This window comes from Budorcas taxicolor, chromosome 11 (assembly GCF_023091745.1).
Source record: "Budorcas taxicolor isolate Tak-1 chromosome 11, Takin1.1, whole genome shotgun sequence".
NCBI lineage: Eukaryota > Metazoa > Chordata > Mammalia > Artiodactyla > Bovidae > Budorcas > Budorcas taxicolor.
The window spans coordinates 87,280,122-87,293,380 of NC_068920.1; the positions used below are offsets into that span (position 1 = coordinate 87,280,122).

Here is a 13,259-nt window from a genome sequence, read left to right on the forward strand (position 1 = left end):
ACATGGATTAAATCATATAAAGTATATTAAGGATTCAGAAGTCAAGAGAAAAAGGATGAGAGGATGATCAAAAAGTGACTTCTTCCTCAAATAGAAGCTCTGCAAGGAAGACCTCTACATAATCTTAAGGTGAATATTACTTTATATACTTTATATATTGCATATCTGTAATATTTAGGAGACTATTTGCCTTTCTCAATTTCCCTTTGCTATGTTTACCATTCCCCGTGTTTGTTTAGTCACCTCTCAATTATTTAGCTTTGCAGTTCAGTAATGAGTTAATCAAGAAAAAAACAAAGGGTTAAAGATGAATTTCCCTTCAATCTCATCTGAATATTAAGTAAGCTATAGCTTACTTTCTTGATATTCCTTGGCTATGTACCTTTCCACATCATTAAGTTCCATTTCCTATGATTAATGGCTCTTAAAAAATGTCAACACAGTAATCAGATAGATAGCGATACTAATGCCCCCAAATCCTTTCCTCTAAGGATGTCTCTGGAATACAGGTAGGGGAAAAAGAAACTGTTGGAGGCTTGTCTACATTTAGAATTGGGATGTATCCTATTTGTTAGGTTACTGCATGACCACAAAAGGAATGCTTGTTATTTCCAGTCTCCCCCCCCACAAGCCCCCACTGTTGTGTTCAACTAGAGAGGGCCTCTTTAGTGATAATCTGGTAGTGATAGTTTGTTATCTAGTGGAGAAACTCTCTCATCTCTCATTTAACCAGGGTATCTCTTTGAGCTCAAATGTGTAATCCTTCTACATTTCCAAAGTCATAATTTTGGTCAAAAACAGACTGATGAAAATCCAACCTATTTTCTTTAATATATTTTGGTTAAGGGTCTCACGAAAGACTAAGGAGTTAGTGCCTAGGCTCCTTTTTTTTCTTTTAAATGAGCTTCCATCCCAACTGGTGGCCAGTGAGTTACACACTTTATGTCTGTGTGTCCATGGCTTCCTGGGCCCACGGACAGGCAGTGGTATCTTTAGTGCTGATAGGTATCTGTTAGTAGCATATAACGGCCCTGGTGACAGGCAACAGCTGCTATAGCTCTGACTGACGGGGCAGATGACACATGGCAACCTCTGTCCACAGCCAACTTCCTTGCACAACTTCCTAAATAATACCGGCCCTGCTGAGCAGACTTCCCTGGTATTTACCCTCTTGGCTTGATTGGTCTGCAACTGGCTATTCAGCAGAACATCTTTCAAATCCCCAAGATTTTGGCTTACAATCAACAATTAAAAGGCCAAAAAAGTATATTTGTGGGTTGAAGATTCATAATAAACTTGAATAGCATTTTATAATTAATAAACTAACTAAAAGAAACTTCCCAAAGTACTGCAAATGTCTTGGCCTCAATAGCAAAAACACTGGCTCAGGAGGCCACTTGGAGACTTAAGGTTTTGTGTGCGTGTGTATATAACTAACTGATACTAAAGTCACTTCCACATAAAGGATTCTGTTTATAGTGGCTGCAGATGCACAAAGATTATTGGTCTGTTTAACCTGGGTGCATATTTCATATATCATTTTCATCCTCACACACACAAGCCTGAGGGCACTGGTAATTAAAATCAATAAAAAAGCACCAAATTGAACTCCTAGCTAATGCTTCAGTATTGATCAACCCTATTTTTAAATGACTATGCAACAGAGTCAGATGCTTTTTTTTATTTTGAAAACTTTCTTAAAGTTACAACAGGGTTGCAGAAAATGGAAACTAACAAACAAAAGGGAGACTATAAAATGAACTGGGAATAGCATTGAGTTTGACCTCTCTTTAATTTAATTGCAAAAATATTTAAATGTAAACCATAGGAAACAATGTTTTTTGCTCAGTAGCCACTTAATAAACATGTGTTCTTTAAATACACTAAGAATAACTTATTCTACATTATTCTGAATTTTTACTCTAGAATCAAGTTGATAAATAATATCCAACATACGGCTTCATTTTAGAAATAAGAAATACTCAACACAAAGTATTTTCTGGCTCATAAGTATCATATAAAAACACAGTGTACTTTATGAAGCTTAGAACTAGAATGTGAGTGAACGTGTTCTGAAAAAATAGTGCTTGATAGATGTTCTCATTTAATCTTGACAATAATCCTAAAAGGTAGGTATCATATCATACAGAAAGGGAAAAACGAGCTTTAGGGAGGTTAAATAACCTGCCCAAGGCCACATAGCTATTTTCACTAACTGGAGTTTCATGCTATACACATCAGTGTATGTCTGTTTATAACTGCAGTTATGTCAAAATTAAAGTGTTATATTTGGTTAAGATATAAAACAATACTTTGGGTAACATTTCACCAACACGATTTAATGGCAGATTAGTTTTAAATATTAGAGAGTTAACATTGATGAATCCAACAGAGAAATTATTACATAAACGTATTTAAGTAGACAATTCTCTCAAAAGTCCATGGGTTATTAAAATCATAGTCTCATTTTCTTTACTGTCTCTGAAAGGCTTTTTCAGTTTGCTAAGGACTGCTGTCTGAGCTGCTGTTTCTATTTAATATGTAATTTCATCCATCTTACTTAAAGTAAGAAAGTAGCATAAATGCAACAAATAAGCACATCATGTTCTTTTAGCACACATCTGCACAAAGTTAAAACACAGACCTTGCAGCAGAGAGAGGCTGCTTGTTTTTCAAACAGAATGCTATATAAAACCTAAAATCGCTGATATCTTCAACAGAAACTTGTTACAAATGCAAGTTCTCCTCCTCAAAGAATAAGTCTTTGTAATATTTTTCTTGAAGAATAAGAAATTCTCAAGATTCATTAGACTTCAGATATAGCCATTCAGTTTTATGTAATCATTTCCAGCATGGAGAGAGAAATTTAGGAGCCCAGGACTCATTACATTAAAGCAACATGATATCCCACAGAGCACAGAAAAATCATGGTGATGCAACTCCATCACTTTAAAAACAACTTAATATTAACATGTGCTTTGTGGGCTAAACACACAAGATTTAAGGCTCCACAAAGAACCATGCTGCAAGGGCAAAGTACTCCTAGCTGTCCATCCACGCTAGATACTTTTAAAAGAGACTTTCATACTTGTTTATTTTTATCCATTGGTTTTACTCAGTCTTAAAGTAATCATATCAATAAACCAATAAACGCAAGAGCACAGTCATTTTAGAAAAAGTAGTTACAGATAAAGCAGAAAGCATCATCTGTAATACAGGCAGACATTCAACAATTTAAAACAAAAGAGGTAACCTGTCCTTACCTGTGATTGTGATTATAGAGCAAGTGGTAGGACACAAATGAAAAGTTCAGTTTGTTATACTGAAGCCCACACATTCTATGTATTTAAAATGTATTGCTTTATATTAAAGACAATGTAAATTCCAACATGGTAAAGGAGGGAAACCCACTACTCCTTTACGCTACCTATGGGAGCTGAACTCACCTAGGTGAGCATGGAGCAGCGCACTTTAGTTTTGCTTAGAGCAGTGTGGCTTTACCACATCTGCTGTTTCAGTAGTCAAATCAAAGGGGTGGCAGTGTGAACTGCACTTTAATCATCATCAAAGAATCTTTTCAAACCTCTATTAAACCAAGAAATTGAACTGGGCCAGAATCCTTCAAAATCTTCACTGATGTAAAATCCACAAATAATGGTAAATTCAAGTAGAGGGCATTTACAGAGAAGCCCACAGAACAACATACTGGGCTCAGAAGCTAGCAGGTATCTAGTGAAGGTAATACTGAAGTGGTTTTTGTTAGCCTATCATCAACCACAGAAAGTTACAGCAAGTAATTTTTCATAAAAATGTAACAGCTTTTGAAAACTTACACACTGCAGATAAACTTTTGAAAAAATGTAACCCTTTCAGAAAGGGTAACCAAGGTATTTCTAAAACTCTGGGTAGCGGGGGGGGGGGGGGGGGGGGGGGGCACGTTTAGTGTCATTGCTTGGTACCATTTAGAGTGTCTTTGGAGTACTTCCTGCATCTAAACACACTCTTGGATCTATGAGCAGCAGAAAAAAACACAAGAACCAAAAAGAAACTACCACAGATTAAGGGATGCAGTCTGTCTTCCAAAAGACTTGGTTTACAAGCATCAGACTGTTAACCTGATTCTAACTTCTGAAAAACTTAGTAAATGTTTCCTCCTTTTTCAAAGGTCTATTACACATGCATAGAGGCTGGATACCTGATGCGTGCTGCATTAATTGTGGGAGAACATACCCTTAGAAAGCAGTTTTATTTTAGCAGTTTAGTAAAGGGAATGAATTTTGTTAAAAAAAAGAAAACAGTTAAAGTGAGCTTATATAGACATGCTCTAAAAATCTGAGATTAGAATGATCTCTTTAGAAATAGCTGAAGAAGACATGCAGTTAAAAAATACCTAAGATCAGAGAAATAGTAACCAATACCACAAAGAATAAGCAGCCTTGATTTTTGTGTAGGTTTTCCTATTTCAGAACCACAGTATGATATACTGTGTGATCATGATATAATTAAAGCTATAATTTAAAAAACCCAATGTATATATACATACATCCAAATGCACATGAAAATACAAAAATCGAAAGGCATCATGTATTGAAAATGTTGTGATTACTGCTCTAAAGATTTCTAAAATCCTGTCTTAGAAATAAATTTATAAGTGACAAAGGAAAATCAGTTTTCTTACACTTGTTAAAACAATAATCTCCTGTCAAAAAAAAAAAAAAAAAAAAACCCCACAGAAAAAACCCCCAATAACCCAAATGCTCAGTTTGATCATCCTCTTTCCCTTGAGTCTGTGTTGTTTTAAACATACTCATACACACACACATCTTCAAATGATAAAGATTTGTTTAAATCAAGGCTCTTCAAAGGCTTGAGACAAAATGCTGAAGTGAATTAAAAATAATTTAGAAAATCATTCTGTTTTCCTCAATAAATATTTATTTACTGTGGAAGAAGACTCTATGAAACATGATAACAGAGACTGCCCTGAATGAGCTTAGTCTAATTTAAGTAATGACAGTATATCAGAATTAATTATCTTCCATTTATATCTGCTGTTTTAGAGGTAGGATTTTACATGCAGACAAATACTTTGAAAGTGCTCAGTAAAGATGACTTCATTTAATTCTCTCATACATTTATTGTGGATACAGATTTGCAGATAAAGAAATTTAAACTTATATAGATTAAGTGACCAGCCTAAAGTCACACAGCAGAGACCACAAGGCTGTGGCGAAGGTAAAATTCGTTATATACCACATCTTCATTAGCATTGCTTACTGCTTAACTCCGGGAGATTTTCAATGTAGACAGAAGATTTAGGTCCCAGATAAAATCTGGCACATAGTACCACTGCCTGGGAGTAATTTATTATTATTTTTTAAACCAAATTCAAAAGGAAAAAGTTTGGCTCTTTTTGAGTTACTGAATAAGAGTTGTACAAAATTAAGTTAGTGGTTTCAAAGGCTGCAGACTCACTACAGCTCAAAAGCACTGTGTTCAGAATTCATATAATTTAATTTACTGTCTGTAAAGCCATAACGTGGATTAGTGCCTATGAATATTTGAAAGAGGAGAGCAAATTAAAAAGCAGTATTTTAAAAAACATACAGGCTTGTGATAGCAAAGCTGAAATGAAAAAGCTCTGGCACTACTAGGGGATAAACTCCATCTACTGGAATAAAGAATTTTCTTCCTTGGGAAATAGCCTTTATACTATGAAATCCATCCTGTCCAGGAATCCTTCTTTCAAGAAATTTGAAAATGTTCAACACCTGCCCTTTCCATAAATCTCTCCAATTGTCCTCTGAATGGGCAGAGCCATTGTCATTCCATTTAAAGGTTGGGCAATTGAGATCAAAGTAATTTGCTTATGGTCACACATAGTCAGAAGCCACGCTAAGATTAAAATCCACAGTGAGAGTGGGGACAGGAAGGAGAGAAGGGAGATAATGGGAGACTAAATCAATACCTGACTGAGTTTCAGGCTCCAGACTGAGCAATCTAAACCTGAAGAAGAGAGGAGAAGAGGAGAAGGAGAAGGGCAAATATGCTGGAGATGGAACAGACAGAAGCAAGTACTATGGCTGGCTGGCAACTCCCTCTCATTGACTACAAGGTTTCTCCAGATATGCAGGAGAGAAAGCAGTGTTTTTTCAGTTCCAGGACCCAGTGTTAACAGTAATTAACAATGTTAAATTATATTATAATTTAATTATACCTGGATCATATAGTAAAACATTTTTTTTCTCCTGGGCAGCCAACAGTTGTAAATCAGCCCCACTCCCCTTTTCTGACTCAACTGGACAGCCCCTTCTTAATCACAACAAAAATAACAGCAATGACTAGAGCAGTAATAACAGTTTACTCTCTCCCAGGTGCTAAGATTTCTATATACATTTAGTCATGCCATCCCAAGTAGTTGTTGTTCAGTCGCTATGTTGTGTTCAACTCTTTGTGACTCCATGGACTGCAGCAAGCCGGGCTCCTCTGTCTTCCACTATCTCCCAGAGTTTGATCAAATTCATGTCTATTTAGTCAGTGATCTAACCGTCTCATCCTCTGTCACCTCCATCTCCTTTTGGCTTCAATCTTTCCCAGCATCACCATCTTTTCCAATGAGTTGGTTCTTGAATCAGATGGCCAAAGTACTGGAGCTTCAGCTGCTGCAAAAGTCCTTCCAGTGAATATTCAGGGTTGATTTCCTTTAGGATTTACTGGTTTGATCTCCTTGCAGTCCAAGGGACTCTCAAGATTCTTCTCCAGCATCACAATTCGAAAGCATCAATTCATCTGTGCTCAACTTTCTTTATGGACCAACTCTCACATCTCTCATCCAAAGAGACAGGTAACATTATCCTCATTTAACAGACAAGAAAAATGACATATAGGGAGGTTGAATAACCTAGGCAGTCTGGCACTGCTCTGCCTCCAGAGTAAGCTAGCAGGAAGTTAGGTACTATCTCAGGTTCTTCAGCTTCCTATTTACCTCTGCCAGCCTTGCCCCAAACGTCATGTGGTGTGTGTTAGGACAGTGAGTAAGACACTAGACATGACAGTCGGTTCCTAAGTATCCCACATCCTGGTCATCTGATTCTCCAGCGGGTAGAATCTCTTTCATCATCTTTCTCTTGTATGAAAGCATTCTCAAAAATATGATGAATGCTACTTCCTGGGAATTATAGTAAACTATCTGGGTATTTAACTAGAGTACTAACAAGGAAAAAACAAACACCAAAAATTGCTTTCCGTAATCTGTCCTTTTTATGATCTTTGTATTTTAGGTTTGGTCTCTCTTTTGTGATGTTATGTCTCTTTATGAAAAGGCAATATAATATTGTCTAATCATAGCTCCATAGAAGAAGTTAATGTGCAGTAATTGATATATACCCTAAGACATCACTTATCAAAAGCCAGAAAAGATTCTGCCTTAATTTTCATGTCTGAATGCTGCCAACTCTTGTGAGGCAAGTCCAGAAAAATTTAAGATCTTTCAAACTTACAAATTACTTCTTAGGTCTGTTTACCTAATCTTCATTTATTTTACAGCATTTGTAGCTGGGTTTCTTTTCAGGCAAGTCTCCCACAAGGAAATATGTTTTTATCATTGTAAAAGTTAGTTGGCATGCAAATGCTGAATAAAGCTGTGGTGAATTTTAGATGTGGGAGGTGTGTCAGACATACTCATTAAACTAAGTGACTTACCCTCAGAAAATTACAAATCACCACAAGTCAGGGGCCTTCTGAGTTGCTTACAGTTGAAACTATGAATACCAATGTTCTACCGCTGCCATTTTGTTTTGTTTTTAAATAAAAACAACCTCAACTTCCTGTATTACAGCTGCTCATTAGCTACAAGGCTTCTTGCTGGGCAGAAAGCTGAAGTTGGAAAGAATGTGATAAAACCTCTGAAAGCAAGGCTAAAAAGAAAAAAAAGAAAGAGTTCAGAGGCGCTCAATCCTTGAACAGGAATGGGAAAGAAACAGAGATTGAGATGTGCTCAGTTATTACAGGTCTTCCGTATGGGCCATCAAGCTCTCTGGTTTGATTTATGTTAGCCCCATGGCAGTGCACAAGGCAGGATCTCCACAGGGACTCTCTAGCTCTTAGGCCCCCAACTGCTTTTAGCTCAGGAGCAATAGTTGGGATCCATTCCTTGTTGAGTTAATTCTACTTCTGTAGGCCTTTCTCTCATCAGCTTCACTGAGATATAATTGACATACAATAGTGTATAAATTTAAGGTGTACAACTTAAACTTATAAGCTAAGGTGTACATCTGATACACTTATAATAGCAAAATGATTACCACCACAGCCTTAGCTTAATACCCTCATCGTGTCACATAATTATCATTCCTTTTTGGGGATGCAACACTTAAGATCTACTCTCTTAGCAACTTTCAACTTTCTTTTATAATAGAATATTAACTATAAACCACCATGCTGTACATTATATCCCCAGAACTTGTTCATCTTATAATTGGAAGTCTATAGACTCTGATCAACTTCTGGTGTTAAAACCCAACACAAGTCCCCCCCCCCCGCCCCCCCCATAGATAAAGAATAAACATTGCTTAGCTTTCGTACAGATCTCCTGTCCTCAAGAAAATATTTTGTGAGGTTAAGTGATTATTCCTGTTCCAGACCTGAATTTTAAGTTGGTGGTTGTTTACTCTCTGAAAACATACTTCTCACACTGATCCTAAGGGTCAGAAATAGGAATATCAGCAGTAATAAAAGAAATATCACATTACTAATATAACAGTGCAAATACTGATGTAAATAATCCCTTGATATACGACTTTCCTAGTCCCTCACTCTGGTGCTGTATGCCATATTCCTGCTAGAAACTAACCTTTAAAAAATTTTCCCTGATGACCAAAACAGAAATAACAATTAACTACTAGCTAAAGCTTTATCAAAATGAGTGCGGAGTGACAATCCTGACATTAAATTTCCTGGCATTTTTCAAGTTAAACCAAGAACGTAACAACTTTCAAGCTTAGCTATCTGGAGTGAATCAAATTCTTAATGCAGCAGATTCTCTGGGAGAGTGCCAGGCCTCAGTATGATGTGTACAAATCAGCATAATCTCAGCACAAAGCACTGCCTCCTGGCACCTTATTTAAGAAAAAGGGGAAATTGGACACTTGCCTTTGGCTCTCCTGACCAACCAGAATGGCAGGACAAAAACTGAGGAGGTGTGGGGAAAGTGGCAACCCCTCCACAGACTGCTTTTGGGCTTCATTCTACTCACAGCAGCAATTTTATTCATGGCCCACAACAGCCAACATGATGAAATCACTCACACATGGAGACATCGTCACAATTTCTGGATGATGGCAGAAAGTGGGAAATAACCCTCTTTCATGGTCAATGAAAAGAAGGAGCATTGAGACATATGTTCTAGGAGGAAGTAAGATTAAAAGTGGTTGCTTTTTTTTAGCTTTCAGGGAGTGAAGAATGGGAGACCAGAACGTTTCTAGTCTGTAAAATCTAGGACGTCCTGCACTCCTAGACACAGTACTGTATGGAGGCATGGGATTCAACATGGGAAGGTCATAAAACCCCTTCGATCCACAAAGGATTCTAAAAGAAGCATTTATTCAACACAATGGCAGAAAGGAAGACGGAGACCTTCTGGCAACAGTTTTGCTCACACAACTACACTGACCTCAGTCAGTTTAGACTGAAGAAAAAATATTTAAATTGGAGTAAAGCTAGACACTTCATTTTGCTCTATTAAAATCATCAACTCCTAAATATAATTAGTTCTGTTTCCTCAATCTTCTCCTATATAGTCATCTTTCATTCTCTTTTTCTATCTTTTATTCTTTTATTAAATAAATAATGCCATGCCAATCTGTGTCCTAAAGCCACAGGATGAGGAGAAATCACTGAGTGGGGGGCCTGCTGATCCAAGTTTAGTTCTTTAACTTATCTCTTTCCCATTCCCCTCCATTACAAGTTTTCACTTCATCTTCCAGTGTCTCTGGTATTCATATTATTTTTGTCATTCATATTTACAATTACTGTCTTTCATACCCTTCATTCATCCTGTCAGCAAATAGTATTGACTCTTCTTTAAAAACTTCTCATCAACTCTTCCATCATCTTAGTCTCAATCATCACCAGCTTTCACCTGGATTGCTGCAGGTAAGTCTAACTGGTCTCCCTGTTTCAACCACAACTTCTCATGTCCTTAATTCAGCAAACAATGTATCCTGTAAATGTATAAATCAGAGCATGCCACTCTTCAGCATAAAACAATGCTGTGGCTCCTGACTTCACAGAATTAAGGCCAAGTCCCTATAATAGCCTCCCAGATCTCCTATTTTTCTCTTCCTTGCTCACTCTGCATTAGCCACCCTGGCTTCCGTGCTATTCCTTGACCTTGGTGGGCCAGCTCCCACCTTAGGGCCTTTATACCATCTGGTCCCTCTTCCTGGAACATTCTTCCCTCAGATATCTGCATGCACAGCTAAATCGTTTACTTCCATCAAGACTTTGCTCAAATGTCACCTTCTCAATCTGGTCTACCCTGACTACTCTACTTAAATTTGCAAGTTCTTATCCATAACCCTGGTAATCCTGATCCCCATTGCTCTGCTCTTCCCTTTTCCCCTCACTGTTCTTATCACATTTATCATACGGTTTATTCATTATGCTTATTGTCTACTGTCTGTGACCTTGAGAGCAGGGATCTTTGAACGTAATCAAGATTACAGAACAGTACCTAGAATATGTCAGACACTCACTTGGAAGGTATATGTTTAATGAATAAATGAATAATTTGTTAATTCTAGCTCTGACTAATGGGAAGACAGTTGTGCCATTAACCATTCATCACGGGACAAGAGGGGAAGACCAAGCCTTTTTGTTATTTGTCTGTCTTGCTTTTGTATAGGGCTAGTGAAGAGGACTGATGGGAGAGGTGGGAGTTATAAATGTAGGGAAAAAGAGGATACAAGTTGTACTTTTAGATATATTGAGTTTGAGTTGTTAAGATATTCCTGAGAAAATCTCTCACAGCCAAATGGAAAGGGAAAGCTAGAATTTAGAAGAAAGGCCTGGACTAATGTGGAAATGCAGGACTGGAATTGGCAGTGGAGGAGTGAGAGATGAAGACAGTCATATGAGTGGATGCATTCAATCAGAGAAAAATAAAGAATAAAAGGAGAAGGTGAATAAGGCAAAAACCTGAAGACTATTTACCTTGAGAAGGCCAGAGGAAGAAGAGAAGTCAGAGAGGATAGATTGTGAAAACAGTCATGGAAGATCAGTAAGCTAATAGAGTCAAAAGTAGCAGAATAGGTTAAGTGGTTTAAGGACAGAAAGAGGCCACTTTTTGACAGTTAGGAGGTTATTTGTTGAGAGAGTGATTCCAGAGTGGTAAGGACAGAAGCCAATCTATAAAGGCTGGGAGAGAACAAGCAGTGAAAATTAGAGGCAGATAATTCTTCTGAGACGTCTGGCAATGAAAAGGAGCATTGAGACAGAAGTTCTAGGAGGAAGTAAAAAAGTGGTTGCTTCTTTGCGCTTTTAGGGAGTGAAGAATGGGATACCAGATCAGCAATAGGTCTGTGGGGCAAAACAAAAGCAATAAATGACGGAGACATTAAGATACAAGAGACAGTCATAACATTTTATAAAAAGAAATAGAATCAGGAGATGGAAGGGTAGGTCGGGAAAGTGTGGGACAGAATGAGTAAAGATAGGGAGATAATCTCAGGAAAGTGGCTCTGATATGGATTTTCTTACTATGCTTTTAAATCGACATTTATTGAAGACCTTGCATTATTCCTTACTCTTTCTCGCTTACTTAAAAACATTTTCTGGCAGAGGTGAGTACAATGCTAGGATGAATATGCTACTGCTGCTCTTCACCCGCCTCTTCTCTTAAAATGATGATGACCAAACGCTGTCACTATCAAGCTGCTTATTTTGAAATGTACATGTTTCATTCTAAAAAAAAACAACGAAAGGAATTATTTTGGGTGCAGTACTCAACAAAACATTGTATTTGCAGCATAACAGCATAAAATTCTGCATACTCTACATGAAGAATCCATTTCTTACAGAACCCTTAATAAAATAAAAAAGGCAAAGTTTCCTTTATCGGAGGAATAATGTTTTCCCCAGAGGAAACACAGTCTAATCTCATGTGATGATACAGAAGAACACCCAAAGACAGCATATGCCAGATATTCTTTTTTTTTTTTCCTTAAGAAGCACACAAAACACAAGTCGTGCTACATTTTTGTGCTGAACACAGACTATCTTTAAGGGTATGATTCCCTTAATCTGAAAGACCATTATGATTACATTTAAATCTGGCTCCAAACTAGCTTTTTAATTGTGAGCTCAGGTTTTGGAGTGTCATAGATCTGGTTCAAATCTTGGTTTCACCAGTTGAATTATCTTAGGCAATTTACTTCACCCATCTGGGACTTTGTATACTTAAAGGAGTGGTAATATTAATAGTACTAACCTTATACAATTGCTGTGGGGTTTAAACAAGTTGATGCTTCTAAAGTGCCTGGTAATGAGGATATACTCCATGAAGGTTTGTTTTTATTAACTGCTCCTCAAATCTGACCTGAGCTATGTTTTCCTATCTCCATCTCTTTTAAACATCTCTTTTCCTCTTTCTGCTGGCTGAAACACCTAGCCCAAATGCCATCTCCTGCATGAAACCTTGTAAGAAATTCCGATCTGGAAATGAAATCTTTCTCCTGTGAACAAGTTTGTGTTTCACACTTCGTGAAAAGGGAACTCTCTTACACTGTTGGTGGGAATGCAAACTAGTATAGCCACTATGGAGAACAGTGTGGAGATTCCTTAAAAAACTGGAAATAGAACTGCCATATGACCCAGCAATCCCACTGCTGGGCATACACACCAAGGAAACCAGAATTGAAAGAGACACGTGTACCCTAATGTTCATCGCAGCACTGTTTATAACAGCCAGGGCATGGAAGCAACCTAGATGTCCATCAGCAGATGAATGGATAAGAAAACTGTGGTACATATACACAATGGAATATTACTCAGCCATTAAAAAGAATACATTTGAATCAGTTCAAATGAGATGGATGAAACTGGAGCCTATTATACAGAGTGAGGCAAGCCAAAAAGAAAAACATCAATACAGTATACTAATGCATATATATGGAATTTAGAAAGATAGTAACGATAACCCTATATGTGAGACAGCAAAAGAGACACAGATGTATAGAACAGTCTTTTGGTCTCTGTGGGAG

The 13,259-nt window shown here is 37.4% G+C and overlaps 1 protein-coding gene across 1 annotated transcript in view; it reads right to left on the reverse strand.

Moving 5' to 3' along the window:
- Positions 1 to 13,259, reverse strand: part of SRBD1 (S1 RNA binding domain 1) — a 227,955-nt gene that overhangs the window by 4,364 nt on the left and 210,332 nt on the right. The gene's annotated exons all lie outside the window — the stretch shown is intronic.